This window comes from Callorhinus ursinus, unplaced genomic scaffold, assembly GCF_003265705.2.
Source record: "Callorhinus ursinus isolate GAN/ISIS: 27379988/994484 unplaced genomic scaffold, GSC_fseal_2.0 scaffold23, whole genome shotgun sequence".
In the NCBI taxonomy this organism is placed as follows: Eukaryota; Metazoa; Chordata; class Mammalia; order Carnivora; family Otariidae; genus Callorhinus; species Callorhinus ursinus.
Genome location: NW_027397085.1, coordinates 7,064,222 through 7,081,414, shown reverse-complemented (window position 1 = coordinate 7,081,414; position 17,193 = coordinate 7,064,222). Strand labels below are relative to the sequence as shown.

General features: G+C 41.7%; 1 long non-coding RNA gene across 1 annotated transcript; it reads left to right on the top strand.

Moving 5' to 3' along the window:
- Nucleotides 1–3,724: 3,724 nt before the first annotated feature.
- LOC141374877 (uncharacterized) lies at nt 3,725–12,564 on the top strand. Its single transcript, XR_012382046.1, has 3 exons — nt 3,725–4,164; nt 9,335–9,409; nt 12,377–12,564. It is a non-coding gene; the product is annotated as an uncharacterized lncRNA (long non-coding RNA).
- The last annotated feature ends 4,629 nt before the right edge of the window (nt 12,565–17,193 follow it).

Genomic DNA, 17,193 nt, shown 5'->3' with positions numbered 1-17,193 from the left:
GTTGAGAACGTGCCTCATTCCTTTGAAGATGTATCTCAGTCATCAAGCCTACAAGAAGGATAATCCTACCCACAAAGTATTGATTACTTCCTTGGTTGAGCCCTGCTATACCTTAAATACAGTGCTATCTTTGTGCATGTAACTTTCACATGCCTTGGGGCCTGGGTCTTGCTGTTCTTGGATTCCTAGATCCTACTACAGGGCGCGTTTCATAGTAGGCACACAATGCTTGTGTGCTAAAAGAAAGGCATGGCATGAAATTAATTCCTTAGAAGTGAAAATTAAGGGAGAGCCGCGCCTAGAAAAACCTTGCAAAAGTCATTTACCCTCCCAAAGCCTCAGTTTCTTCATCTGTAAAATGGGGATAATAAGGAAACAATAACCCTGAAGAGTTATTGTATATACAATGCTTGGCAAGGGGCCTGTTTCACAGCAAGCTCTCAGTAGGTGGTAGCTCTTTGTGGTAGCCAGCCTTCAAGATGGCCCCCAGCGACTTTCACCTCCTAGTAGCCACAGTATCCTAGTATCCTAGTTCCTTCTCACACTGAATAGGGCTGACTATGTGACCAATAGGACATCGGAGGATTGACAGAGTGTGGCTTATGAGACTAGGTCATAAAAATTATTGAGGCTTCCACCTTGTTCTCTCTTGGTTCACCTGCCCTGGGAAGAGCAAGACACCATATCATGAAGACACTTCAAGCAGCCCTATGAAGTACATGTTGTGAAGAACTAGGCTTCCTACCAACAGCCAGCATCAAGTCACCATCCATATGAGCATGCCATCTTGGACACTGATCCTTCAGCCCCAGTCAAGCCTTCAGATGATGTAGCCCTGGCCAACATCTTGACTGCAACCTCAAGAGAGACCTTGAGCCAGAACACCCTGATTAAGCAGCTCCTGGATTCCTGACCTATAGAAATTGTGTGAAATAAATGCTCATTGTTGTTTTAAGCTGGTAAGTTTTGGGGTAATTTGTTACAGAGCAATAAGTAAACAATATACTATCATTGTAAATGGTTGTATGAGTATCAATAAACAGATAAGTGCCACACAGTCAATCCTGGTCCTTGACCAGCCTCAGTTCACAAGAGCTAATGGGTAAGGAAGGCTGGTTTTAACCAAATTAGGACTTGTCCTTCCCCCAAACTGAAGAGGTAACTAAGATAGACATTCTCAGCACCTGACTTGAGGGAAGTGAGAAGGTCCCCTTGGTGCTCTTTGCCACATTAGACAAACGTTTGGAGAATATCACTGGACACTGAATCAGATATTCGAATGTTATTTAATCATGGCAGGCATGTAGGTCATGTCTCTAAATAGTGGGACAATTCTGACCCCAAGAGCTAATCTTAGACTCTCCTTTCTCTCCCCGCCCCCAACCCTGTATCTAGCATGCCACCTAGAAGAGTCCCTTACTTGTGTTCACCTTCCCAAGTCTTTTATACCATAAAACTTTGATGAAAATGGCAATGACTTTAAAGGAGCCAACATTTCACTGAATATTGAAAAACACTCATTTTTTTCAGGCTACACAGGCCTTGGCGATATTTAAAGCTTGGATGATGGGCATGAAGATACTTGGCTCTGAGCGTTCACATGGTTGAGTTACTGTAACCCTAAACTCCCAAGTCCCTCTCTTCCCCAGTGATCCCTGGTATCTTCCTCAAGGATTTGCCAGTGTTGTTAGACTGTTCCATTTCTCAATAAATGCTCTCATTCTTTACTGCTGTCCCCAAATCTCCTGTAGTCCCTGCTCTGCTCAGTTTCTCTCCAAACTAGAGGGTTTATACCCTAGCCCCCACCCCAAGCAAAAACAAAAAAACAAAACTTTTCCAGATAATTTTGAATTGTCTGACCCTTAAGTGACCATAGACTTTGAAGGCCCCTTGAAGCCACCTCTATGCAGGAATTTACTAGGTGCCTGGGCAAGGAGACACAGCTCTCTGTTGTACTCAAAAGCATTCCTTGACTATGAAGAATGCATGTTTCAAGACGGGGAATATGAGCTATGGCCCTCCTTCACCTCAGAGAGTTCTTTGCCTACCTGGAGTCCCTCTTTCTGCCAAGAGTTGGCACAGACACAATCTCCTCTTTTTGTTCAAGAATCCCCAAATTCCCACTGTTTTCCAGGGAGCTTAAACACCTATCATCAACAGATCTACTGTGGCCATTCTGCCCTGGATCCTGGAATTCCTAGAAATACAAATCATAGATATGACCATCACAACTACCCCGGATTAGAACTAGATACCAACAGAACTGTGCACAAAGCTTGTCTGGACCAACTCCATTACGTTGAATAGATCCTATTTTTCACAATTCCTACCTAAAACTCTTAACCCTTACATCCACCCAATCTATCTGGGATGGAATCAAGAGGAGAATATGGTGATCCTAGCCTCCAGACCCCCTACGGAGTTGGTTTAAGGATCACCCACAGCATCTGGCCTTCTTCCAGGTCTGACAGCAAACCCCATGACTTGATGGCCAGTGCCTGCTTTCGCATCCAGAAAGTCCCCTGAAAATGCAGCTTTTTTAGGAATCCACAGGTCTTGTATTGTCTGAAACATCGAATGGCCTATGCTTTAACCAGAGAATGCATGAGCTGACTTCAGCACTCAGCAGAGAAACCACTGGGTGAAGAGTGTGTCCTTGGAGTTGTTAAATAGAATTTAAAATTTTAACAACTCACCTCTGCTTCAATACTGACTGTTGCTATGACAGGACAAAAATTCTCTGTCCCTAAACTTAAGGAAAAAGTTTCAGTGTTGGCTCTTAGCATAGTGTGTCACACATTGAGGGTGACCAATTAAGGTTTTTGATTTGGTTTCATTAATATTTCATTGAGTGGGAGGAATCACCAGTTTAACTTTTGCACAGAGGACTTCTTCCTCTGTTTTGTCAAGGTTGTAAGTTTGTTTTATGACGAGCTATTTCAGGGAAGAGAGGCTCCAAGTTTAGCCTGGGGCAAAAGGAAAGGAGGTCATCCTGTCACCATTTTTATCCACTGGATTTCCACCTATATTATTACAGGACCCCTCGGGGTCTAGGGGTTAAACTCCCTCTTCTTCAGTCTTCTCAGTGATAAAACTGACAAACAGGCTCACCTCCAAACTTGTTACTTAATCTCTAGGGACAGAAAGACTTGTTTCAGTGCCCACATTATTTTGTTGGCATGCCTGGACTTTAGAAGTAGCCTCAATAGCTGCAAAAGTCAGGGAAGAAAATAAAATTTACCAATTTTCCCTCTTCCTAAGACAAATCCACAAGTAGCTTAGCCAGACTGCCTGCAACTTCTTTTAAATAATTTCATGGTAATTTTACTATAGAAAAGAAAAAGGAGAAATAGAAGGTAAAGTCCTAGGAACTTCTCCTTTATCTCAATTGTCCATCTCTTCTCACACTTGGAGTGACAGGAACAGAGAACAAGGATGGAAATGGTATGATTGATACATATACAAAATCTCACCAGTGGTTAAGACTTTCAGGGGAAATTTAGACCACAGCCTCAGCTTCCCAGTGCTCACTACCCTTTGGAGTAGTTCTGTTTTTAAAAACAATAATTAAAAAAATGCAACACTTGGAAGCTTCAGATTGGATATACCTTATGAGAGATGAACAGCATTTCTCTCCATCAAAGGTGATGCTTTATAGGAGAGCTCAGTTCCCAGAGGACTGACGGTTGCAAGCTTGTGATTGTCACAGAGAAGAGGAGGAGGTAGAGGACTTGAAAGGGGTCCCTGCTTGAGATGATGAGGCCAGCTGTGAGACATGGCCTAAGATTACAGGGGCCCACCATAGCTATGCATGCCTAAATCACCTCGAGTCTTTTCCTATTGCAGTCCTTCTGACACCTGTCTCCAGACTAATCCTTCTAATCTAAACAGCTGCCGTGGTCACGTCATGCTTCACTGTTAGTGACTCCCCAGGGCCTCCAAAAATGTCAGTTATACCCTAGCCTGGCCTTTATATTGTGCAAGAATCTGGCTGCCTCTGACATTTAATCTCCCTCTCTCTCCTACAGGAATCTGCCACTCCTGTCGAGAGTTTCTGCATCACTTCCTATTTGCCTGCCTCTATACCTTTACCTGTGATGGTCTCTATTTTCCTCACCTAGAATAGCCTCCTCTTCCCGCCCCTTCAAAACACCCAACTTCAAGGTATGATACAAAGAGATTCCAAAGATTTAGAATTAGGTAGATCTGGGTTAAATTCTAGCCCTACTACCTGCTTGCTGTGTGTCATTGGGCAAGTGTCTGATCTTCTCTGAATCTCTGCTTCCTCAACTACAAAATGAGAATGTTCCCACCAGGTTCATGGTAGATGCTCAGTAAAGATTAATTCTTTTTTTCTGCATATCTACTCAACTCCAGGCACCCTCCCAAGATCCTAATTCCTATCAGATGGGCCATAAAATATGGTTGACATATGAGAATAAGATTTGGGTGCAGTAAAGTTATCATCAAGGAATGGGCCAGGTCAAGAATGTAAAAATCCCAAGACACTCTCAGGACAAAGCTCAGAGGCCAAGGCGCATGGGTTCATTTTCTGGCAAAGACACATGGAAATTTCAGTTACAAGGGAGTGGAACCCAATACAAGTACTTGGAAAAGAGTCAACCAGCCCATAGTTGGGGAATTATAAGTATTGACAGAACTCATTGTTAGATAGCTGAAAGAATTCCTGAATAACACATTTTTATAATTCCCCCCAAATTGACAAAAGATACCAATTAACATTCACTTCCATGATACTTGAATCTTAATTAAAAAGAAGAAAAAAGCAGAGGCATTAGACTTCTCAGCCCCTTTGAAAGAAACTGACCCACTAGCAGACTCTAAATTTGGCAGGCAATGCCATGTAATGGAACCCTTCTTTGTGCACAACCCATTGGCACTGGGATGGGCAACCTGACCAACAGACAGCCAATCCCATAATCTGGAGGGTAACTGTGACTTATGTTCTAGTGCAACAAGATGAGCTAAGCCAATGAGATTCCCTATCTTTCAAGAACTGGAACTAGGAAACGAAGAAAGGAGCCTATATCAATAAGAGTAGAAATGGTGAGGATGCTCTGAGAGAGAGTCAGGAACATTATGAGCGAGCCAGAGTTAAGAAAGTTCAGAAACGTCTGACAAGCAGTATCAGCCAATTAGGTAGAGGAGAAATGAGCACAAGCACAAGCAGAAGCAAGAAGCCATAAGAAAGGGATGGAGAAAGCAGTGGGTCCCTGGAGCTGACCAGTTCCTCAGGCTGTCTCAATCTTTGGAGTTGTCTCAGTTCCTACAATAAAACCCCCGTCTCAAGCTAGCTTATATCAGTATTCCTTGTAAACAAAAGAACCTAACTTAAACAGTAGGAAAGCAGTGAAATATTTTATTACTTGAAGAAAATAAATACACCTACTCTGAATTTACACAATATTCCGTAAGGATATAGGACCAATAGGACCAGTGAGGATAATTTATTTTCAGTAAGACAAGGTGGAGGGTTAGACTACCTTAAGGGACAGAGACTAACACCTTCTCAGAGCTCTGGCAACAAGGAGTCTCTTATCACTTCACTTCTGAGGGAAACCACCACAGTCTGACACTGAAAAATGTTCCCACCTGCTCTGAGGACTGGGACCATCCCTGGTGCAGGATGCCAGGATGATTTGGAAGAGAGAGCCATCTTTGGCAAAGAGAAAGCATGTCATCTGTGCCGTATGATTGGTGACCCTGAGAGAGTGACTTCATCTCTCTGAGTCTCAGTTTCTTCCCTTCTGACATAGGATCACTAACGTGACTTTTGGAATTAATAATGTTATGAATCTTCTAAGTAAAGTTCTTCCTCCAGTTAGATAAGAAAAAGAGACAGCATAGAAGAAGAAGAAAGACTCTGGACCAGGAGTCAGGAAACCTGCAGTTTAGTTCTGCTACACCCTCGCTGGACAAGGTCAGGCAGCACACGTGACCCTTCTGGGTCTCACCCATAAAACAAGGGAGCTGGTTTGTGCGTTATCAAAAGGGCATTTCAAATTCCATGATTCTACGATCTCTAAACATCTCAAATCTATGACTCTAATCCCTCCTTACATTTGTATTTAAAATTCCTTACCTTGTTTTTCTTTCTTAACCCTGATGATCCGGAAAGCAGCCTGGGACACAATTCTTAGGAACACTTACTATTTCATTTTGTCCAGCTACAGACTAAGTATAAAGAATGCTGGGGGGAAATCTGGTGTTTTTCAGTCCAAAGCTAGTTGGAACAGACATGTGAACTAATTTGGATTTCTAGTGGCACAAATTCTTCTGGTTGCTGATGAAGAACTGTGAAGTCTAAATAGGAAGACAGACCATATTCAAAAGGAAAGATGTGTCTCCTTCCCAGAAAAATCATAAATCCATAAATAGAAAATGAAAGTGTGGAGCCCAAAGCATTCCACAAGGCCTTTTAAAATTTCTTCTTTCAAAGATTAAATTGGTAAAAATTAAGAATTTTGAGGTCCACAGATCGGGAGGTACAGGTTAAAAGAAAAAGGACAGAAACAAATACAGCTAGTTATAAAAGAAATTAAAAGCCCTACAATTTTAATAAAAACTGAAAGGCGCCCAAATGACTCCAAGATACTAAAGGTTGCTGACTTTCATTGTTTCACCAACACAGCAAATGTCTACTTAAATGACAGCACAAACTCTACAGTGACATTTTTATTGGCCTGGAGATGCAGTTGACCTAAAGCATTCAGTTACAAAAGGTGTGAACTGATAATTCATGGAATAAATACCTATAGGCAAGAAAGATAGGAAAATGTGTTCAACCTCAATAATAATTAAAATAAAATTTTAAATGAGATTTTTTCCCCCATCATATTGGCAACAAATGTAAGGGAATAAGGAAATAAGTCAATCTAGTACACACTAGGTAAAGCAAAATTTTAAATATGCATAGCCTTTGACCTAGCAATATCAATCCTAGAAATTAAGCCATCAGAAATTCTTCTATGGGTATTTACTTAGCAATGTCCACTTGCTTTTCATTGCAAAAATTGGAAACTACTCACATCCATAGTGGATGGGTTCAACGAACTTTGTACATCCAAATAATAGAGTGCTGTATAGCTTTTTTTAAGGTGATGAACTATTTCTAAATGTACTGATGTAGGAAGATCTCTATGTAAAAAAGACAAGTTTGGGAAGAGAATCCATAGTATCCAATATCTTTGGTTTTTACAGATTTTATTTATTTATTCATGAGAGACAGAGAGAGAGGCAGAGGGAGAAGCAGGCTCCCAAGGAGCAGGGAGCCCGATGCAGGACTCGATCCCAGGACCCTGGGATCATGACCTGAGCTGAAGGCAGACGCTTAACCATCTGAGCCACCCAGGCGCCCCTGATCCAATATCTTTAAAAGGTGCACAAGTGTGTACCTGTACCAGCGCATGTGCACATGCGCACAGGGCTCTGAAATGTCCCTGCCTGTTACCACCTTTACCACTTGCCATGTTCACCTCCCATGCCTTCCTCTAGCACATATGGAGTCTCCAGCATCTCCACCAGGTCCAGCATTCTCTTAAGAACATATGCTCCCTCAGCCCTAGTCTCCCACTCAATGCCTGGCTCATTCTTAACCTTAATCCTATGTTAGGCAGGAATCTGGAAGAGTATATACCAAACCGTTAACATGGTTATCTCTGAGGCTGAGATGACAGATTATTTTCCCCTTTCTGTGTCATACTTTCCAGTACCATTTGAATTTCTAATAATGATAATAATTCATTATTATTTTGTAATCAAGAAGAAGCCACTGTAAATATAAAGAATAAAACTGAAAAACGAAGTGATCAGATTTTACCTCTTCCTTATGACTATTTCTACACTCTGTCTCCTCTAAATTCCTCCAGGTCCAGGCAGGTCTCACCCATCTGTGGACTAAAAATCTCCAAATAAAGCTTCCCAAGAGAATCTAGGATAGAGGGAGTAAGACAGAGAGGAAAAGGAAGAGATGACTTGCCAATGATTTTAAAAAGATGGTTCTTACTTCCAAATTTCAAGTTAGGAGATAGTATTTTCAGTCCTATGGCATGAAAGATGAAGCTTTGGTTCCGTGTTCAACCTTTCAGAGAACTTAAATAGAGAAATAATTTCAGTAGGAACCTCAATGTATTGTTTTAATTGAGTTTATATTACCAAGCCCCCCAAGCCAAATTTTTTTCAAAGAATACCCTTTTGTTAATTGTAAAATAGAAGAAACAAAACTCTATCACTTAATTGATCTCATACAGATGGAAGAAGTATAGTGTATTTGAGAAACCCTAAGTATCAGAGTGGGTGGGGTATAATCTGACTTCAACAGTAACGTGTGCTGCTCATGTTAGTCATCCCACTCCAAACATACGAAGTTCATCTTGAATTTCTCTCTCTCCAGCCCATGTTGACCTCCCTCCCCTCCCCGCAATGAGCCCCCAGGCTCTGTTGATTCTTGCCCCTAGATGCCTGGCAAATCCATCCACTGCTACTGCTCCACATCAGGTCAGCACTCTCTCTCACCTGGACCACAGCCTCGTGTCTGGTCTTCTTTGTCCAAGCAGTCCGTTCTCCACACTGCACCTGCACTAATCTTTTACAGTGCAAAATGTGACCTTGTCTTTTCTCTGCTTTAATCCCTTTAGTGCTTCCCCAGTGCTCACAAGAAAAAGTCCAAACTCTGAGTCAAGGTGAGGCTTAAGGCAGCTTTTCTACAAAGACCATCTTGGTTAAAACAGTGATTCTCAACCCTAAAGTTTACAAAAAAAAAATTTAATGCTGATGCATTTTGAAAATTCATCCCAGGAGATTCTACCCTACATGGCCAGATGCCTATACTTAGTGGAACACTGGTGAGAGATAAGGAATAAGGAAAATCAGAGGTCCACGTGTGGGTGCAACTTTGGCATTAACCAAGGTGGCTCCCTAGCCCAGTTAAGCCAACGTTCTCAAGATCCGCACCAAAAAAAGACTCATTTCATCTCATCCTCTGGCCCAGGAGGAAGGTTCTGGTCACATGCTCCAGTGAGGGGCTCTTTCAAAAAGCAATGCAAATATTGAATCTTTCCTGTTGTCAGTTTATAAAAAGTGAATATTTAATAAGCAGCAGTGTGGCCATTTTAATTTGGAATGTAATCTGTTTTCAAAATCCAAGAGCAAGCAAAGGCAAGACCAAGTCATGTAAAAACTGAGTCTCTATCACTTCTCCCAGCACTCGTTCCCATGCATGCCGGGTCAGAGACAGGATCAGGAAGTATGCTCCATAGACTCCCTTTATCCCAGAGTTTCTCGTTGAGCTCATTATGTCTTTGCCTTCATGCAGGACTGAAAAATGATTCCAAACAGTGTGTATCTACTGAATGTTTGAAAAACAACTTGAGGAGAGAGTTTCTGTTAGGTAACTATGCATTCTAATTTCCAAGTCTTATTACAAGGGCACTTGTATCTACCTTTATACTGAGTATGTCCTTTTGTTGTTATTATTACTCTTCAAACTAGATGGGTCTGGGGTTGGACACCATCTTTCAGAGCTACTAGTTATGAGTCTGGTCAATTTACTTAACCTCCCCACACCTGTTCCCTGGTTATTCTTTTCGTTTAAAATAAGTATGTAGGACCTGGCAAAACAAGTCAGGCACCCAGTTAGTCCTCCTCGCCTTCTCCCTCTCCCCACCCCCATCATACACCGTAGCATTTATTACCTCCAGATGGTATTTGTGCAGTTGACAATCTCTTTTTGGTCTAGAACTGGAATTCATTTTCTTACAGTTCTGCACTCTGTGATAATGTCAGTTCGAAGGAAACGCTTGGTCCCTGCGTGGTCCAGTGGGGTATCCCCTCAGAGAGCTGCTGGGTGGCTATCAAGGGCTTCCTTTTTTCCTTTTCCTTTTCCTTTCATTTCCTTTCCTTCCTTCCTTCTTTCTTTCTCTTTTTTTTTTAGAGAGAGAGAGCATGTGCAAGTAGGACTGGGAGGGAGAGAGGGGCAGAGGGAGAGAGGGAATCCTAAGCAGGCTCCATACCCAGCATGAAACTTGACATGTGGCTTGATCTCGTGACCCAGAGATCATGACCTGAGCCAGAATCAAGAGTTGGACGCTTAAATGACTGAACCACATGGGCACCTCAAGGGGACTTTCAAAGTGGCATTTATCCCATGGGAACTCATGGGGGCCCAAGGCCTCATCTTCAGCCTTCAGACGCAGAACCTGATTTGTCCTATACTGATGGAGGTTCTCCTTCTCTGGGACTCTGTGTTAACTGAAGATACAGAGATTGAAACATACAAACCAGAATGCTGATTCTTGAACTTACAGTGAAAAATATTCCAGTGGTGGTAGTGGTAGGAGTGGTGCTAGAGGAGGAGGAGGAACAACCGTTTATTAGTGGTACAAAACAAGAGAAATTGGCTCCACAATGTCAATTTTTAGGAGGCCCTAAAAGCTTCCTCCCTCTCTCTCTCAACAACTAGAGCATGCTAAGGTGGCCACATCCAGTCTTTCATGTTCTAGATTCCATTTTCTTTCTTTTTCTTTTTCTTTTTTGATTTATTTAGTTAGTTGAGAGAGAGCAAGAGGGAGAACACAGAGGGAGAGAGAGAAGCAGGCTCCCCACCTAGCAGAGAGCCCGAGGTGGAGCTCGACCCCAGGACCCCGAGATCATGACCTGAGCTGAAGGCAGACGCCCAACCAACTGAGCCACCCAGGCGCCCCTAGATTCCATTTTCTATTTTCTGGTCTATGCTCTTCATGCATCTTTCTCCAACTAAAGTACAGTAACATTCCAGTCCTGTCACCTTGAGTTCTCCTGGGCTGAAGTCCTGGGTGCCCTCAGTGCAAGTCACACAATTAGACTCCATGGTCTGTTCCTCACTACATGGGAATGCTTTTTCCTCTGGCTGATGTTTCCTTCTTTCTGAGGGGAGATCATTTATTATAATGGCCTGGACTTCCTTTTCCTCCCCTCACCCCTTCCCTCACACCCTCCCCCTCCTCATCCCTCAGGAAGATGGGGTGGCTTCTCTCCTTGGTAAATTTGGGGAAAAATGAGTATACAAGGTTAGCTCCTTTTTCTTTTTGGCAGTAGACCTGCTCACAGAAAATAGGACTTCTCCTGTGCTCCACCCGTCATGCTTCCCATGTGAAAGGTCTAGCACTACTCAAGGTGGGAAAGTCTACCTCTTCTGGGGTTCAGAATGAGGGAGCCTCTCCCCTAGAGAAAAGCCTTGTTCCCTGATCTAGGTTTCCCACCAGAAAAGGTGACTATTTTGACCCCCATCTATCTTTCTTATTTTATTTCTGGATAAATAATGCTATTTATTAGGCCCTATCAAACATCCTGTGGCTGTTAGATGTTCACCCAAGCCACTTCCACTTCTTGCAGCACTAGGCTGATCAACTCTCCTAGCTGGCCTGGGAAATGGAACTTCAGGTGCTAAAACTGGGACAGTCCCAGGCAAACCAGCGTGATGGCTTACCCTACTGGGTGCTCAGGAAGATTGGGTCTCTCAGTCTTCTTCTGCAGTTGGTTGAAACCACGGAATGTGGGTGGCGGTGAGGCCTTGTCGTAGTTTCCACGACCCTCCAAGCCCTCTTTCCTTCTTATCTGCACGCCTGAAAGTAAAAGCCTCCAAGATGGTGGGGCCATTCAATGAAACAAACTGGGGTCCCTGAATTGTCACTTGGAGGAAAGCCTCACCACCCATATCAGGTGTGATGAGAGCAATAAATAAAGCTTTCACTGTGTTAAGTGCCTGAGATTTGGGGTTTATTTGTTTCAGCAAGGAGCCTATACTGACTAAATAGCCCTTTATCATCTGTCGGAAAGCTGAGTGTCCATTTCAGAGGAAAGCCTGATTTGCTCATGGCTGAGTCCTACAACACCACATTGTCTTTTCATGGGTGACATTTTGGAAGTTCAAAGATCAGATAATCTGTGTATCTATGTTCTACATTCAGACCCAGTCCTTGTGTAGCTGCATAACCTTGGGACAATCACTTGGCTTTCTGAACATTATTCTTCCCATATTTTAAATCAAGGGGAGAGATTATATCAGTGGTTTATAAATATCTTTAGGTCATGGTCCCTTGAAAGTCTGATGAAGGCTGTGTTCCCTCTGTCCAGAAAAATACACCTACATCAGATCTTTGTAAGCTATCTAGAGGCTCCTATAGCCACCCAAGAGTCATCTTTTCAATCTCCCTCTGTATATTCTGCTCTGAGCTAGAATCTGTTGGTTTCAAAGCTTAATTAATTAATTAAAAAATTTATCAAGGTCAGATTATGTGCCAGTCACTGTCCTGAGTTTTGGGGTTAAAATGGACATAGTCCATTCTTCATGAAATTCACATTCTAATCTTATTGTCAGGTCTAATTTTGCATTCCTGCGAAGACCCTGAATAGTATCTGACCACAGCACATTTTTTATGATGGAAAAGTTCTGAGCCTTTGAATCAGGAAGATCTGGGAGGAACCCTAGCCCTGCCACTTACCAGCTGTGTGTAAGTAGATAAGCCAATTAACTGCTCTGAGCCTGTTTTCTTAAATGTTAAATTGCTATGTAGTTAAAATACCTAATAGGTTGTGGTGAGGATTAAATAAAATATGAATATAATTATAAATATGAACATGAATAAAATAAATGAATGGAAAACTTAGAAGTAGTGAGCAATTAATACATGTAAGTAGGCACTCAATAAGTAATAAATGTAAAATATAATAACCTATGTGCTACCTTTTCCCCCTTAAACTTAAGCTTCTTGAAGGGAGGGACCATGACTTCTTCCTAAGGTCATAGTAGAAGCTCAATAAGTGTGTGTCAGTTTGACTGATTAGTTACATGATACTCACAATAGAACCTTATCATATTTAGCCTTTGGTCAGTAGCAACAATCATGGCTATTTTGTTTCAAAACTATGGAATTATGTAGCTAATATAAAGTATGTCTTGCAATAGATTTATGCTTAATTTTCTATATTTTGAATCTAGGTTCTCATAAAATAATGATTTCCATGTGTGACTTTGACTAAATCTTTACAAATATGCAAATAATTTTATTGTTGAAAACTAAAGAAATTGTTTTATACTTTTATTTGTGTGAATACATAAAAAAAATCACACTGATCATAAGCATGAGTGGAAGGAGACGTTGATACAGAAACTTTTAAGAGAAGGTTAAAATATTTCCCTTATTATTTTTTAGTACAGATGTGCCAGTGATCCTGGATTCCCATTGTTTCAAATAAAGTGAGGTCATTGTGAAAAGACTTGGTTTGGGAGAGCTGAGTCATACTTCTATATCCTGTCCTATCAAAATGCTCCCTGGTCTTTACTCCATTAGAAAAATTGGCGATTGCACCCCTCAAACTGATGGAAAATTAACATAAACAACACCTCTGTCTCAAAGCTGGCCATTTCCTATGTCCTACTTCCTTGATGTTGACCTAAAATCTTTACTTACAGAATTCAACGGAAAAGAGTTAAAAGATTTAGACTACTATTAACAAATTGTCCAATGAAATAAAGTTGACAATGTTAACAAGAACCTTAACACAATTTTTGCTAATGATGACTCACACTGATGATATGGTAGGCATTCATAACCTGGACTTACATTAAAAAAAAATCCAGTGACAGTTGTTAAAGATGGTAAGGCAGACTTTATTTAGGACCATCATGATAGATGTGGGGACCACTTTGATGGAATTTTGAGGTGGGGGAGACAGACTGGATTCAACTTTGAATGCAGCATGGGCACATGGGAATTTATAGCTAAGGAATAGGGTGGGAGTCAGTGCATGGAAGATTACTTGGAGGAAACATCAGGGATCAGGGGTATTTGGCTAAACCAACCCAACAGCATTCTTACTGAAGATAGGCCAGGGTGATGGGACTTTGCCTGGGAGTTGGCTGAAGATCATCAGATGTTGAGGGTGGGGGGTTCTAATTAAACTGACTTGGCAGGGTTCTTGCTAAGACTGGACTTTGCAAGGAAGTGCACAGATGGGTCTAGAACAAGGTTAAGCAACCTGACCCAAATTTGGTCAAGAAAAGAATCTTCATCAGTTCCTCAGCCTCTGGGGGCTCTGGTGGGTCCCTGAAGGAAGCATTCACAATGTAAGCTCTAATGGCCCATCCCCACATGGAGTTTTCAGTCACCTGGGAAGGGAGACAGTTAAGTAATTATGTGTATGATAAGTATTAAAAGGGCACAAATAGGAAGCTGTTAAGGAAAATAAGGAGGGGCCCCTTTGGTAAATCCATCAGGGGAAGCATTTTGAGGAGGCTTTGAGTAGAAGGAAGAGAAGGTGCTGGCCCAGGGAACAAGCAGAGAGATGAGCCCCCAGGCAGAGGAGAGTGGTGTGGGCACTGCTTTGGCACTGAGGCAGGATGAGCCTGGTGTTGTTTCTGAAGCAAGGGAGAGCCTGTGTGCCTGGAGTGCAGGGGGGACAATGCCAAATGCTAAGGTGGACAGGGAGCCAGGCCCAGACCATGTTTGATTTGACATACAGTGGTAAACCAGTGAAGGGTTTGTGAACTAGGTTGGGATTGGACCTGATTTTCATTTTATTTATGTATTTATTTATTTATGTATTTATGTATTTATTTAACATCTATAAATAGATGTTAAAAGATGTCCATTACAAATAAAAGCACCAGGATCAGTTGTTTTAACAGGCAGATTCTATCGTTCTTTTTTTTTTATTCTTGGTTTTTATTTTTAAATTTTTTTAAGTTTTTATTCAAATTCCAGCTAGTATACAATGTAATATGAGTTTCAGGTGTACAATGTAGCTATTCATACATCACCCAGTGCTCATCATAACAAGGGCACTCCTTCATCCCCATCACCTATTTCCCCCCCTCCACCGCCCACCTCCCCTCTGGTAACCATCAGTGTGTTCTCTAGAGTTAAGAGTCTATTTCTTGGTTTGCCCCTCTTTCTCTAGTTGTTTTTCCCCATTTGCTTGTTTGTTTTGTTTCTTAAATTCCACATATGAGTAAAATCATATGGTATTTGTCCTTCTCTGACTGACTTATTTCATTGCATTTTAAAGTGATTGCTTTACATCATACGAAGAGAACCAGTTGTCGTGGGGCCAGAACAGAAGCAGCGAGACCAGTTGGGAGGCCTTGGAGCAGTGAGTGAGAGATGATGGGGCTTCTGTAAGGCTGATGGCAGTCAGGCCCTGAAAATGTACAAATAAATATGTCTCATCGTTAAATACATGCTTGTTAAAAATAATAATTGAGTATTTTTTTAATTTTTAATTTTATTTATTTTTTATTTGACAGAGAGAGAGAGAGAGCACGCAAGAAGGGGAAGTGGCAGGCAGAGGGAGACGCAGGCTCCTGGCTGAGCAAGGAGCTGATATGGGGCTTGATCCCAGGACCCTGGGATCATGACCTGAACTGAAGCCAGACGCTTAACGACTGAGCCACCCCTATTTGTTTTATTTTTTTAAAAGATTTTATTTATTCATTTGAGAGAGAGCGCAAGAGACAGAGAGAGAGAGAGAGAGAGAGAGAGAGCGAGCATGAGCTGGTTGAAGGGCTGAGGGAGAAGCAGATTTCCCATTGAGCAGGGAGCCTGATGCAGGGCTGGATCCTGGGACTCTGGGATCATGACCTCAGCTGAAGGCAGGTGCTTAACCAACTGAGCCACCTGGGTGCCCCAAGAATTGAGTATTTTCACATTGATGTTGCCCCCAAGAAATGCACTAACATTATGGAAAAAATAATGCCCAATTTCCCATAAATTCATAGAATTGACACATAATTTTTATGTCATTTTTGTTGAATTCTCATGCCTGGGCAGAAGAGAACACCTACACCAGCCATAGCCATAGGAGCTTAGGAACAGTGACTGATTCTTCTACCAAATAAACTCCTGTTCTCTGTGATTAGCAGAGGCTGAGTCATGCAGGCAACAGGCCTGTTTATATACAGTTGTCTTAAAATAGGCTGGACGGTAGAAGGAGGGAAAACGGTGGAAATCACATTCCCAAGTTGTTCTTACTAATTTCCTTTTGGGGCATTGGGTTCAGGGGATCTATTATCAAAGATGTGTCAGCTTATCCTGGGAGGCTGTAGTGAATGGATTCTGTGTACACATGTGTGTATCTCACCACTTTAATAACCCATACATCACCATAGCTAACTATAAACAAAACAAACTCACAGAAATTCTGTCAGTGAGTAAGTTTTGAGAGAAATGGCTTCATTTGGTGACATAAGTTCCTCCCCCTGCCATAGCAAACTTCGTGTGCATCTAATTTGCTGGCAGCAAATAAGACAGGTTTAAAATAAATAACTTCGTAAACTCCCTCTACAGAAGCTATAGTCTATAAGGCAGAATTTGGGCCTGTTCTCTGGGTCATGACTTTATCACGTAAAACAGCATTCTTTGATGTGAACCTCATAAGGGAAAAGGAGACCCAGTACTCTGCCTCACCTCAGCCTTTAACCCCATTTCCTCTCTTGAGGCTACCCGCTGGGGCTTGCTTGGGTGGTTGAGATGTTGGAGGTGGGGAGAAGGGAGACTGCTACCTGAGGCCAGAACAAAAATCTGTGGTCAACTCAGCTCTCATTTTTCCACAGGGCAAAGCCGTCAGTTTGTTTGTTAACTTACTTACTAACAAACAAATGACATTTTGTGAGTGGGGAATGAAAGGAAAGTGATGATTAATAAGTAATATATAAACTGTAGTTTATATATACTTATATATTAATAAATAAACTCTAAGGTAATTTATTTCACAAGATTTTAAACATATCATTAAAGCTCTAGTCCAGGATATAGAAGATGCTCCCCCCGCAAATTATTCAAAATTGGTGTTAATTGCTGAGGAAATGCTGGTAAAAATTTCAGACAATTTCAGAAGCATGGAAAAAATCAAAATTCCCTTTCTCCCTTCCTACAGCCCCTCCTCCTCTCAAAGCAACCACTGTTACATGGGGTCCATATCCTTTCAGATTGTTTCTAAGCACAACACAAATTTATGTGTAATAGGTAACATAGTACTAACACATAGCATATAGCATAGATTTTTAAATTTTCTTTTTATTTATTTTTTTAAAAGAATTTATTTATTTATTTGACAGAGAGAGAGACAGCAGGAGAGGGAACACAAGCAGGGGGAGTGGGAGAGGGAGAAGCAGGCTTCCCGCGGAGCAGGGAGCCC